Here is a 12,081-nt window from a genome sequence, read left to right as displayed (position 1 = left end):
TTTCAATTCGTTCGGAAGCTAGAGTGATTTCCACAGACGGATAGATGGACGAACATCGCTAAATCGACATAGAATTTTATGCTGATCAAGAATATATATACTTTGTGGGGTCTGAAATGTATATTTCGAGGTGTTACAAACGGAATGACAAAGTTAATATACCCTCCATACTATGGTAGAAAAAAAAAAAAACTTTAAGAACCCAGAGGCACCTGTTAACAACATCCAATTGTGCATAAACTTTGACAATCTTAAAATATAACATTTTCACATACCTATATTCATATAAAATAAAATTTTGTTAAAATCTTAAAAATACCGAATATAGCCGTTATATTGGGGTCTTACGAAGACGTGGATCTGCATAGACAACTTTTGTCATAAGCCGTTATAATATTGAAATACGAAACATGAAAAATTTCGGTGAATAAAGTAGCTAAAATCATCAACATACCGAATATACTGAGGTAGTGATATATGGGGCTTGTACGAAGGCCTGGACCTGCATAAACAATTTTCTCTCATAGACTGTAGTTCCCATTACGAACCTTAAACACCAAATTTGAAACAATTCCGGTGAATAATGTCGCTAAAATTATCCAAATACCCAATATCGGGAGGTACCGTTGTATGGGGGCTATACCAAATCGTGGACCTATACATACAATTTTCTTCCAGAGGATAAAAGTTAACAATGGGAACTACTTGCGTTTATTTTCATACAATTTCATTGAAAATGTGGCTAAAATCATCAAAATACCGAATATCGGGAGATACCGTTGTATGGGGGCTACACGATATTGTGGACCTATATAGAAAATTCTCTTTCAGGGATTAAAGTACTTGCATAGAGCTCCTTGTGGATAAAATCATGACAATACCGAATATCGGGGGTTCGGTTGTATGAGGGCTATACAATATCGTGGACCGATACAGCCCATCGTCGAACTTGACCTGTCTGCACACAAAAGACTGGTCTGTGCAAAATTTAACTTCTATCTTTATTCGTTTTGACTCTAGCGTGATTATAACGGACGGACGGGCAGCACTAAATCGTCTTAGAATTTTACGCTGATCAAGAATATATAGACTTTGTTATGTCTAAAATGATTATTTCGATGAGTTACAAACGAAATGACGAACTTAATATACCCTCCATACTATGTATGGTGGAGGGTATAAAAAGTTATTTTAAAAACGCTTAAATTAGCTTTAAGCTGAGCAGCTAACTATAAAAACAGCAGATCGAAACAAGAACATAACGTGCAAGACTTTAATAGACGTTTTTCCCATTAGTATCCAGTAGTCTCAAGTAGTGAAAATGCCTTCCTAGCTGTTGCGTTATATCGAGCCCACACAAATATGTTAAAATTTTTTGTACGTCGGTATGATCCAAATGATCAGTTTTGAAATTGTTCAATTTTGAAATTTCGTACATCCGACATATTTGGGTAACTTTCATATAAATACATGTGTTTTATTTTGGTGGTGGAAAAGCTTGGACTAAGTACGTCGAATTTTTGGGTAACGCTCTAAAATTTTAAATAAATATATTTTTATACCCTCCACCAAAAAAGGTATGGAGGGTATATTAACTTTGTCATTCCGTTTGTAACTCATCGAAATAATCATTTTAGACCCAACAAAGTATATATATTCTTGATCAGCGTAAAATTCTAAGACGATTTAGCCCTGTCCGTCCGTCTGTCCGTCTGTTGTAATCACGCTACAGTCTAAACGAATTAAGATAGGAAGCTAAAATTTTGCACAGATCTCTCTTTTGTCTGCAGGCAGGTCAAGTTCGAAGATGGGCTATATCGGTCCACGATATCGTATAGCCCCCATATAACGGTACCCCCGATATTCGGTATTTTGATGATTTTACTCACATTTTTCAACGGAATTGTCTGAAAATCCACACAAGGAGTTCCTTGTGGGTACCTTTTACCTCGACAGAGAATTATTTATATAGGTCCACAATATCGTATAGCCCCCATATAACGGTACCCCCCGATATTCGGTATTTTGATGATTTTACCCACATTTTCAACGGAATTGTCTGAAAATCCACACAAGGTGTTCCTTGTGGGCATTTTACCTCCTCAAAATGAAGTGTCTATATAGGTCCACGATATCGTATATCCCCCATATAACTGTAACCTCCGATATTCGGTATTTTGATGATGTTAGCCACGCTTTTCAATGGAATTGTCTTAAAATCAACACAAGTAGTTCCTTGTGAGTACTTCACCCCCTGAGAGAGAATTATCTATACAGGTCCACGATATCGTATATCCCCCATATAACGGTACCTCCCGATATTCGGTATTTTATGATTTGACCCACATTTTTCATCGGAATTGTCGGAAAATCCACACAAGGAGTTCCTTGTGGGTACTTTATACCTCGGCAGAGAATTATCTATATAGATCCACGATATTGTATAGATATTGTATATAACGGTACCCCCGATATTCCGTATTTTGATGTTTTTAGCCATATTTTTCAACGGAATGGTCACAAGGGGTTCTTTGTGAGCACTTTACCCACCGACAGAGAATTCTCTATATAGGTTAACGATAACGTATAGCTCCCATATAACGGTACCCCGCGATATTCGGTATTTTGATGATTTTAGCCACATTTTCCAATCGTATTGTCTGAAAATCCACACACGGAGTTCCTTGTGAGTACTTTACACGCAGACATAGATTTGTCTTTATAGGTCCACAATATCGTATATCCCCCCATATATCGGCACCTTCCTATATTAGATATTTTAAAGATTTTAAAAGAATTTTTATTGGATTTTATTTTTTTGAAAATTTTCTAATTCGTTCTAAATGGTGGAGGGTATTCAAAGTTCGGCCCGGCCGAACTTACTGCTTTTTTACTTGTTAAGCACTGCTATTGTCATTTTAAAGTTCATTTATTGAAATTTAATGATCTTACAAAACGTTTGGTATTTATCTGACTTTCACAAGAATCATTCCGCTCACATGTCGGTTTGTAAACAGAGAACATAGTCTGAGTGTGGATTATTAATAATAAAAATGGATGTTGGTGTTAATCATCGGTTTTTTATGGTTAGCTTCCTTTGATATCCACCAAACCACACCACATTGAATAATTATAGTTTCACAGAATTTAAAAATTCAACAAAATGAGGCTTCAGATTTCTTTGAAAAAAAAAAAAAAACGGTAATTTTAATAAACTTTTTATTACACAATAATCAATTACCGATTTCGCTTTTATGTTGTTGTTGTAATTTTACTGATGTTTAGGTTTTTCTTTTTCACTTCTGTCTGATTTGTGTTTTTCTTTTGTTTTTCAACTATCACGGCTATCTTCCGGATATCGACTGAGCACAGTAACGCGGTTTGTCTTACTGTCTCGCAGTAACAAATTTAGAAATCGAAAAGAACGCGTTCTTTGGCGAATCAAGTCAAAAATGAAGAGAAAAAAATTAAAACAAAATCGAAAAGAGATCTTAATAAAAAATTCATCAGACTCCGACCAATGGGTGAATGAATGACTGCATTGTATGAATGATGGAAGGACCGAATGAATGAATGAATGAATATGGACATGTGCATATATGTTAACGGAATTTTGTTGTATGCTTGTAATAATGATTGTTCAAAGTTCGAATGGTGTAGATCGCACACATGCACATTCACATCCAATTTGGTTAACTTCAATTCGAGAATGTATGGTAGCCCATATGGGTTCACATCGCCATCATCATTCTCCTATCCATCTATTCACCCATTCATTTATCTATCTATCTGTCAGATGGGCAGACATACACACACCCATGCTATGGACGGATTGGGTTAAATTGGTGCCAACATTCGGGTTACGTTACTCTTATTTTTAAATTAGTGTCAATTAAATAATTTAAGAGGGTCAGTTTCATTGCGCCTCATTCATACGCCGCATATTGCTCGCTTTCGATTGGGACGGCCATCTAACTTCCCCCTTCCTAAGACTGTACTATTGTAATCTGAGACATTTGGTGCGAATGCACTCTTGCCTTAACGATTTTCATTTGGTTTCATCTGCGGCGATGGTCTGATGATGAGAGAAATGTGGCGAGGGTATAGAATTCTTTGCGCCCTTTTGGGAAGGTCAAACAGGCAACTACTGTAGCTTGTAAACATGAAAACAAGTAAAAAAGCTGTAAGTTCGGCCAGGCCGAACTTTTAATACCCTCCACCATTTGGTATAAATTTGGCAATTTCCAAAAACAAAAATAAATAAAACCCGTTAAAAATTCTGTTAAAAACGTAATAATACCCAAAGGCCTATACGACGACGTAGACCTGCATAGGCAACTTTTGTCATAAGTTATTACAATATTTAAATGCGAAACTTGAAGAAAAATCTGTTAATAATGTAGCTGAAATCATCAAAATTCCGAATATTTGGGGTACCGTTATATGGGGGCTATACGAAGACGTGGACCTGCACAGACAATTTTCTGGCATGGGCTGAAGTGTCCATTACGAACTTCACATGCGAAATTTGAAACAATCCCGGTAAATAATGTCGCTAAAATCATCAAAATACCGAATATCGGGGGGTACGGTATATGGGGGCTATACGAAAACGTGGACCTACATGGCCCATTTTCTGTTTTATGCTGCAGCATCTATTACGAACTTCAAATACCAAATTTGGAACGATTCCGTTAAATAATGTCGCTAAAATCATCAAAATACCGAAAATCGGGGGGTACCGTTATATAGGGTCTATACGAAGACGTGGACCTACACAGATTATTTTCTGTCTTAGGCTGTAGTATCCATTACGAACTTTAAATGCCAAATTTGAAACAATTCCGGTGAATAGTGTCGCTAAAATCATCATAATACCGAATATCGGGAGCTACCGTTATATGGGGGCTATATGATAACTTGGACCTACATGGCCCATTTGCAAACTAAACCTGCCTACTGGAAAAATAAACATTTGTGCAAATTGTAGCCTTCTATCTCAATTCGTTCGAAAGATATCGTGATTACAACAGACAGACAGACGGACATGGCTAAATCGTCTTAGAATTTTACGCTGATCAGGAACATATATACTTTGTTGGGTCTGACATGAGTATTTCGAGGAGTTACAAACGGAATGACAAAATTAATATACCCTCCATAGTATGGTGGAGGGTATAAAAAGCAGCTATGTTCGGCCGAGCCGAAGTTTTAATACCCTCCACCATTTCAAAGAAACTTGAAAATTTTCAAAACAAAATCCGAAATCTACCACTTAAATGAAAACCGTTATATGAGGACTATACGAAGACGTAGACCTGCATACACATTTTTTTGTCATAGGCTGTAGTGCCCATTACGAACTTCAAATACGATATTTGTTACAATTACGGTGAATAATGTCGCAAAAATCATAAAAATACAGAGTAACGGAAGGGTACCGTTATATGGGGGCTATACGCTATACGTTACCGTTATATAAGGCTGTAGTACTCATTACGAACTTCAAATACGAAATTTGAAATAACTCCGTTAAACAATGTCGCTAAAACCATGAAAACACCGAATATCGGGAGGTACCGTTATATGGGGTCTGTACGAAAACGTGGACCGACATAGCCCATTTACGAACTGGTAAACTATGCATGTATGTAAAATTTTAGCCTTTTACCTCAATTCGTTCGAAAGATAGCGTGATTACAACAGACAGACGGAGAGACAGACAGACGGACATCGCTAGATCTGTTTAGAATTTTACGCTGATCCAGAATATATATACTTTGTAGGGTCTATTATGAATATTTCGAGGAGTTACAAACAGAATGACAAAATTAATATACCCTCCATAGAATGGTGGAGGGTATAAAAACATTTTAAACATTTTGACACATTTATGTTCCCAAGCGTTGATGCATCTGCTCGTATTCTTCTACCATGACTATAATCACAGTACAATATGGACGTAGAACAGCTTCCTAAAATTACAGAAAGAAATACAGCCATAAGACTATTTCCGCTTGCTGTTAGATTTATTCACATAATAAATAAATAAATGAAATACCTTCAAAAATATGATTTCATTGATGTTTCAAAATGTGGCTAAAATCATCAAAATACCGAATATCGGGAGGTACTGTTATATGGGCCTATACTATATAGTGGATCGATAAAGCCCATCTTCGAACTTGACCTGCCTGCATACAAAAATTGATCCTATCCAACTTCGTTTTGACTGTAGCGTGTTTACAACAAACGGACGGACGGACGGGGCTAACTCAAGAATATATGTGACGAACTTAATATACCCTTCATACTATGTACGGTGGATGGTATAAAAAGTGTTTCACAAAATGTATATTGTGCAAGTATATTTGAGTAAAAAAAATATTTTATATATTTGACAACAAAAATATTACCTCGTAAAGTGAGGTTACAGCCTATGTCAATTTAACAAGGTCACACATGATGCGATATTACAGCTTGGGCCCTTGCTGTTATGTTTTTTTGATTATTTTTTTGCAATGAACATATATTTCGGAAACACACGTTTGCCTAAAAAATTCTTATATATTTTTAATGAAAACAATGTGTTTTGTCAGAATATGGAGGCAGCGTGTTCTCAATGTGTCACCCTGTAAATAATTATTTGGCGGAACATTGCCAAAATACTACTTTGAAAGCTTTGTTCCCATTTGTAACTGAAATAAACAAATATTCAGTCATAACTATGGCTTTCCAATAAATCGAATTATATCCGGAATATGATAATGTCAAAGTTTGGATGGCTTCATAAAATCAACAATTAAAAATTTACGACCGTAAGTGTCAAACTTTCTTTCTCCCGAAATCGGACAGTTAAGTGGTGTTAAAAAATCAATAAATTTCAAATTGTATTGCCGAAGATGATAGCCACTGGCACTGTCCAGCCTATGGTCACAGCTACTATTTGGAGTCGGAAAAAACAGTCTAAGTTTTTCATAATGAGAATGGTAATGTTGAATTTATTACCTCACTTCCGTCTATTTCCCATATCCACAGTCATTCATTATACAACCCTCGGATGTTTGATTTAAATGGTGGATGGATATGGTCACCAAATGTTGTGAACAATTTCGTCCAATGACAATGTACATAAGTTTTGTTCTGTACTTCGGCATTGCTTAGTAAATTCTGCGCATTGAGTGTTGTTAAGGTACGTTAGGCTGTAGCTTCAATAAACCAATACAATACCTGGACGGGTTAAAAAAACAATATTATGCAAACTATTTGGCGTTAAAGTTATCCGGAAGCCTATCTTCAAATGATAATTTAATACCGCCAACAAAAGAAAACCAAATCGAATGTGTTGCTATAAAATTTCAGTTTTCGATACGATTGAATTTGAGTTTTCGATACGATCGCATGTTGCCATTAAACTTAAGAAAGAAAAACAACAACACCACTTCACATCATCAGAACGCAATGAACTAATGTTGTGTGAGAATGTACATGGAACTACACACCATATGTACGAATACATAACCATGTGTATAAACATGTACACACACACACCTACATTCGTATCCCCGAGTACAAAACAAATTTTAATCATTTTATAAAAGTTCAAAGATCAATCAACCATTAATTGATTACTCATTCATTGTTGTTTTTTTTTTTGTTTTGTGCTGTAATTTTTTTTAATTTTCAATCTCCTGAAACTAACAATCTATTTTTAGTTTCTCACAATGGAGGGAATCGTTTTGTTTTTTAAAGGAAAGAGAGAGAGAGATATTTTGTTAAATAATGCGAAAGCCAAAATACATGTGTTTATAAGGAATGAGCAGGAGTTACAGTACTTAACAATTTTACAAAAACAACATTGCTAACACAGAATACTATAAAATACCATGGACCAGGGCCTATATAACATCGGCCAAGAAGACAACAATTTGAAATTCAAAGAAAATCAGTCTTTTGACAGCAAATTTGGTTGTCGGATGCGTTTACTGGCCACGCACCCTGGAATTTGAAATTTCAAATAAATAACAATTTTATGTAAAATGAGGTGGTATGGTTATCACAAATTGGTACGAACCCCAAATACCATATTTTGAACAATCCCATTGACAATTGACCATAAATGATCAAAAGATCGAATATCGGGGGTCTAAAAGTGATATTTCGAGAAGTTACCAATGAAAAGACAAACTCAATATACAGGGTGAGATAAAAAACTGCAACAAAGTCAAACGCTTTACATTTTTTTTTAATTTTATTGAATGAAAACAAAAAATGTCGGAAATAGCATTAAATTTTAGAATGAGTTTAGATTTATTCGAATTGGTCACCTTTGGCACGAATTATGGCTTTCAAATAGCCAATGAAACCGTCACACGCTGCCCGAATGTTGCTCTGCGGTATTTGGCCCGAAGCGCTTTCTTGAGGTAATCGACACTTTAGTATTTTTTAGTGCCAACCTTGCTTTCCAAAATACGCCAGACACAATAGTCCAACGGATTGATATCCGGAGATTTTGGTTGCCATTGTGCGCTGGAAATGAAGCGAGCAACCTCATTTTGTAACCATTCTTGGGTGGCGCGTGCTGATTGCGATGGTGTTGAGTCCTGTTGTAATGTCCAAGGTCTGCGGCCATAATGTTTGCGTGCCCTAGGCTTTAAAACACCCTCCAGAATATGTTCGCGATAATATTCGGCATTTATTCTGATGCTACGGTCGATTAATACAAGCGGAGAGTCACCATAGGTTGTTATGGCGGCCCACACCATTACCATGGCCAGCACTTGATTTCTGGTGGCCGACCGAAGGTGCACATTTTCAGCTGACTTCTTTGGAAAGTAAACACGATCATTTTGGTTGTTTACTAACTGCTCGACAACGAATGTTTTCTCATCGGAGAAACCCAAATTCGACAGTTCACCACTGTCGGCCAAGCGAAGCAACTCTTTAGCTCTTTTGAGTCTATTTTCATTCTGTTGCGATGTAAGTTCTTGAACTTTTTGGAATTTCAATGGCTTTACCCAGAGCTCATTTTTTAATATTCGCCAAATGGAATATTGCGATATGTTCAGTTCACGAGCTAATTTTCGATCAAGTCACTTCTTTACTTTTCGAACCATTTCTGCTGATGTAGCTGTTTTCTTCCGTCCACTTCCTTGACGCCGGGCTACGCTACCAGTATCACGGTAACGAGCGATGGTACGAGACACAAAAGATTTATTCACATTTAAATGCTGGAGTGCTGTATTGATAGTCGCTTGTGGGTTTCCAGCCAAATATAGAGAAATCACACTATCACGCTTGAATTCCATCACGAATAACCTTTTTTCTGGAAAATTCTCACCAAAATGCTTTTGTACGCTTGTACACAATACAATGAGCTGTCACTGGAATAATTTTAACAGCTGTCGGACGAGTGGCTTAGAAATGACAGCAGTCTGAAATTGGTTGCAGTTTTTTCATCTCACTTTGTACCTTCCTGTAGAGGATATAACAATTGAATTTTGAATTCAATTTTCTCAAGAATTTTTTTTATGATTTAGAGGATCATGTTTTTGACATTTAATATTCGAACAACTAGTGCATGGTAGAATGAAGATTGTGGATTTTCCGCAATTTTCCCTTTGAAGTCCAGATGTGATGAGTTACAATTCACATGTGCAAAGTTGACCGGAACGAAAAGGTAGTTTTTTGGAGTGAAGGTCGCAGAAAAGTGCATTTACCTCATTCAACTCCCTTCTTTTCTCATAAAACTTACTTTTACGTAATCTGTTTATCTCTTTGTGAACTATAACTACCGATTCAATATGCCCTGTATCGAACTTTATAAAACGTAATAAATTATTGGGAATTTCTTGAGCAATGCCATTTCTTTCGAAACCGCAACGACTCACACCCATTACTCGCTGTTTCAATTGTTTTTTTGCTCATTTTCTTTTTTGTTTTGTAATAAAATTGAAAAATGATAACAAATTCTGAAATAAGCACCCATAAACTGATGAATCAAATGCGGTTTGAATTTTGTGTTAATAGTAGTCTTAGTTGTCTTTAGAATTCTCTTATTATTCATAGAAAACACACACACACACACACACACTCAGACCCAAACCGGGTTGACAAATTTAAATTTATTGAATTTTATTTGATATCAATTTTATATCATTCCCCTTGAATTGCATTTTTTTAATTTTCAGATTCAGATTTTTAGACTCTGTTCATCTTACTCGTACAGTCGCAGAGTCTTCCCTGAACATAAATTGTTTGCGCAACAAATGCAATTTAATTCTTTCAAAAATTAACCTCACCTTTGTATTGTTGATTTTTTTTAATTATTTCATATACCATTCGGTGTTTACGATTTCATTGGCAAGTTGTCTCAACCCGTTTTTTTCGTAATTTTTCTGATAAACACCAACTCTATGTCAACGGTAAAGGTAGACAGACGGACCACCACGACAACTGGCTTATGACGAGAGTTTTAGAGTTGGAGGCGATTACTCATCCGGGTGATACATACGATTTACATTTCATCAAATATTTGTTATAGAAACAATGGGCATGACACGGCTGTGTTGTATCTTGTGGATGTGTTCTGTTGTCTGCGCTAAACTCTTAAAGCTGAATCATCAAAAAATGCAGTGAAACAATGAAGACAAAATGTAAAATGAATATTAACAACAGTTTATAAATTCTTAATGGCTTTGTAGAGTTTCGCATGTAGACTAGGTGCTAGTTAGGAACTAATACGATGTCTGCTTTTTTGAAAGCAATACCAAAAATTCGGTGAATAATTCTCAACCAATAAGGATCCTCCTCCACTTCGGGTAATAAGAGTTTTCTTTACTCTTTGCCAAACCAGAAAAATTAAGAAATAACTGGCTAAAGTGAGAATACATCAAAGGTTCTTTTTGCTGGCCAGCCGATGACATAAGCTGGCTTCTTCTTAAAATAACAAAGGAGATTTAGGTGGACTTAATTCATTTTCGGTCCGCAATTTATACTTACTCACCCTTCGCTCCATTGTTCGCTTACGAAGAAGCCAGCCGATAGCTTAAGCCAGTCAAAAAAAGCGTTTTATGTATTCTCACCTTTATTCCTTAAAAATTTACAAATTAATATACTTTTTAAAAGCCTTGCTAAGGAATGAGTTCTCAATATAACAATTAGTCTGGCTGTAATTTTTAATGACTAACCCGATGTTTATACAAGGTAAATTATTGCGTTGTATTTTACTGACAAATACACGACTTCATAAAGAGCAACGGCAAATAATTTTCGGCTTTGCAAAAAATGAAGCAAAGCCAACGGAAAGGAGGAAGAAAGAAAACATTGAGAGGTCAAGAAAAAGATTTTTTAACTTTCCTCTCATAATTTTATTAGAAATGGAAACTTATTTCTTTCGACAACTAATACATTGTAAACGCAAGGTTAGTCATATATAGACATCAGAAAATTTTCGAATCAAGAAATTTGATATATCACGACATTTTATTATTTAATAGCAAGGCTGAAAACAACTGGTCGATTTGGGTTAGTTTGGTTCAGTGGTTCCCGATACCTTTTGAACTTCGGTTTTTTCGCAGCAGGTTTTTCAGGCAGCTCCAACCGTGGTTTTTGTCCGGATCGGTTCACTGTTATGTGTAAATAGAGGGTGAGATGAAAAAACTGCAGACAACTTCAGACTGCTGTCATTTCTAAGCCACTCTTCCGACAGCTGTTAAAATTATTCCAGTGACAGCTCATTGTATTGTTTACAATCGTACAAAAGCATTTTGGTGAGAATTTTCCAGAAAAAAATTATTCGTGATGAAATTCAAGCGTGATAATGTGTTTCTTTATCTTTGGCTGAAAAACCACAAGTGGCTATCTTTAGAGCACTCTGATGAGAAACATTTTGGCCGCAGACCTTGGACATTCCAAAAGGACTTGGCACCATCGCACTTAGCACGCGCCACCCAAGAATGGTTACAAAATGAGGTACATCGCTTCATTTCCAGCACCAAAATATCCGGATACCAATCCGTTAGACTATTGTGTCTGGAGTATTTTGGGAAGCAAGATTGGCACTCAAAAATACCAAAGTGT

General features: G+C 36.1%; 1 protein-coding gene across 2 annotated transcripts in view; it reads right to left on the bottom strand.

Annotated features, from left to right (window-relative positions):
* The window catches only part of LOC101888758 (G-protein coupled receptor moody), a 35,661-nt gene that overhangs the window by 14,249 nt on the left and 9,331 nt on the right, over nt 1-12,081 (bottom strand). The window contains exon 1 of one of the 2 annotated variants that reach the window (XM_011292736.3): nt 3,242-3,399. The exons of the other annotated variant lie outside the window; for it this stretch is intronic. The gene's annotated coding sequence lies outside the window, so the exon portion shown is untranslated. Of the gene's footprint in view, nt 1-3,241; nt 3,400-12,081 lie in introns of those variants that run through there. 2 annotated transcript variants of the gene reach the window in all.

The sequence above is a fragment of the Musca domestica genome, unplaced genomic scaffold (assembly GCF_030504385.1).
Source record: "Musca domestica strain aabys unplaced genomic scaffold, Musca_domestica.polishedcontigs.V.1.1 13, whole genome shotgun sequence".
NCBI lineage: Eukaryota > Metazoa > Arthropoda > Insecta > Diptera > Muscidae > Musca > Musca domestica.
The sequence above is the reverse complement of the archived record's forward strand: the minus strand, read 5'-3'. Positions and strand labels throughout refer to the sequence as shown.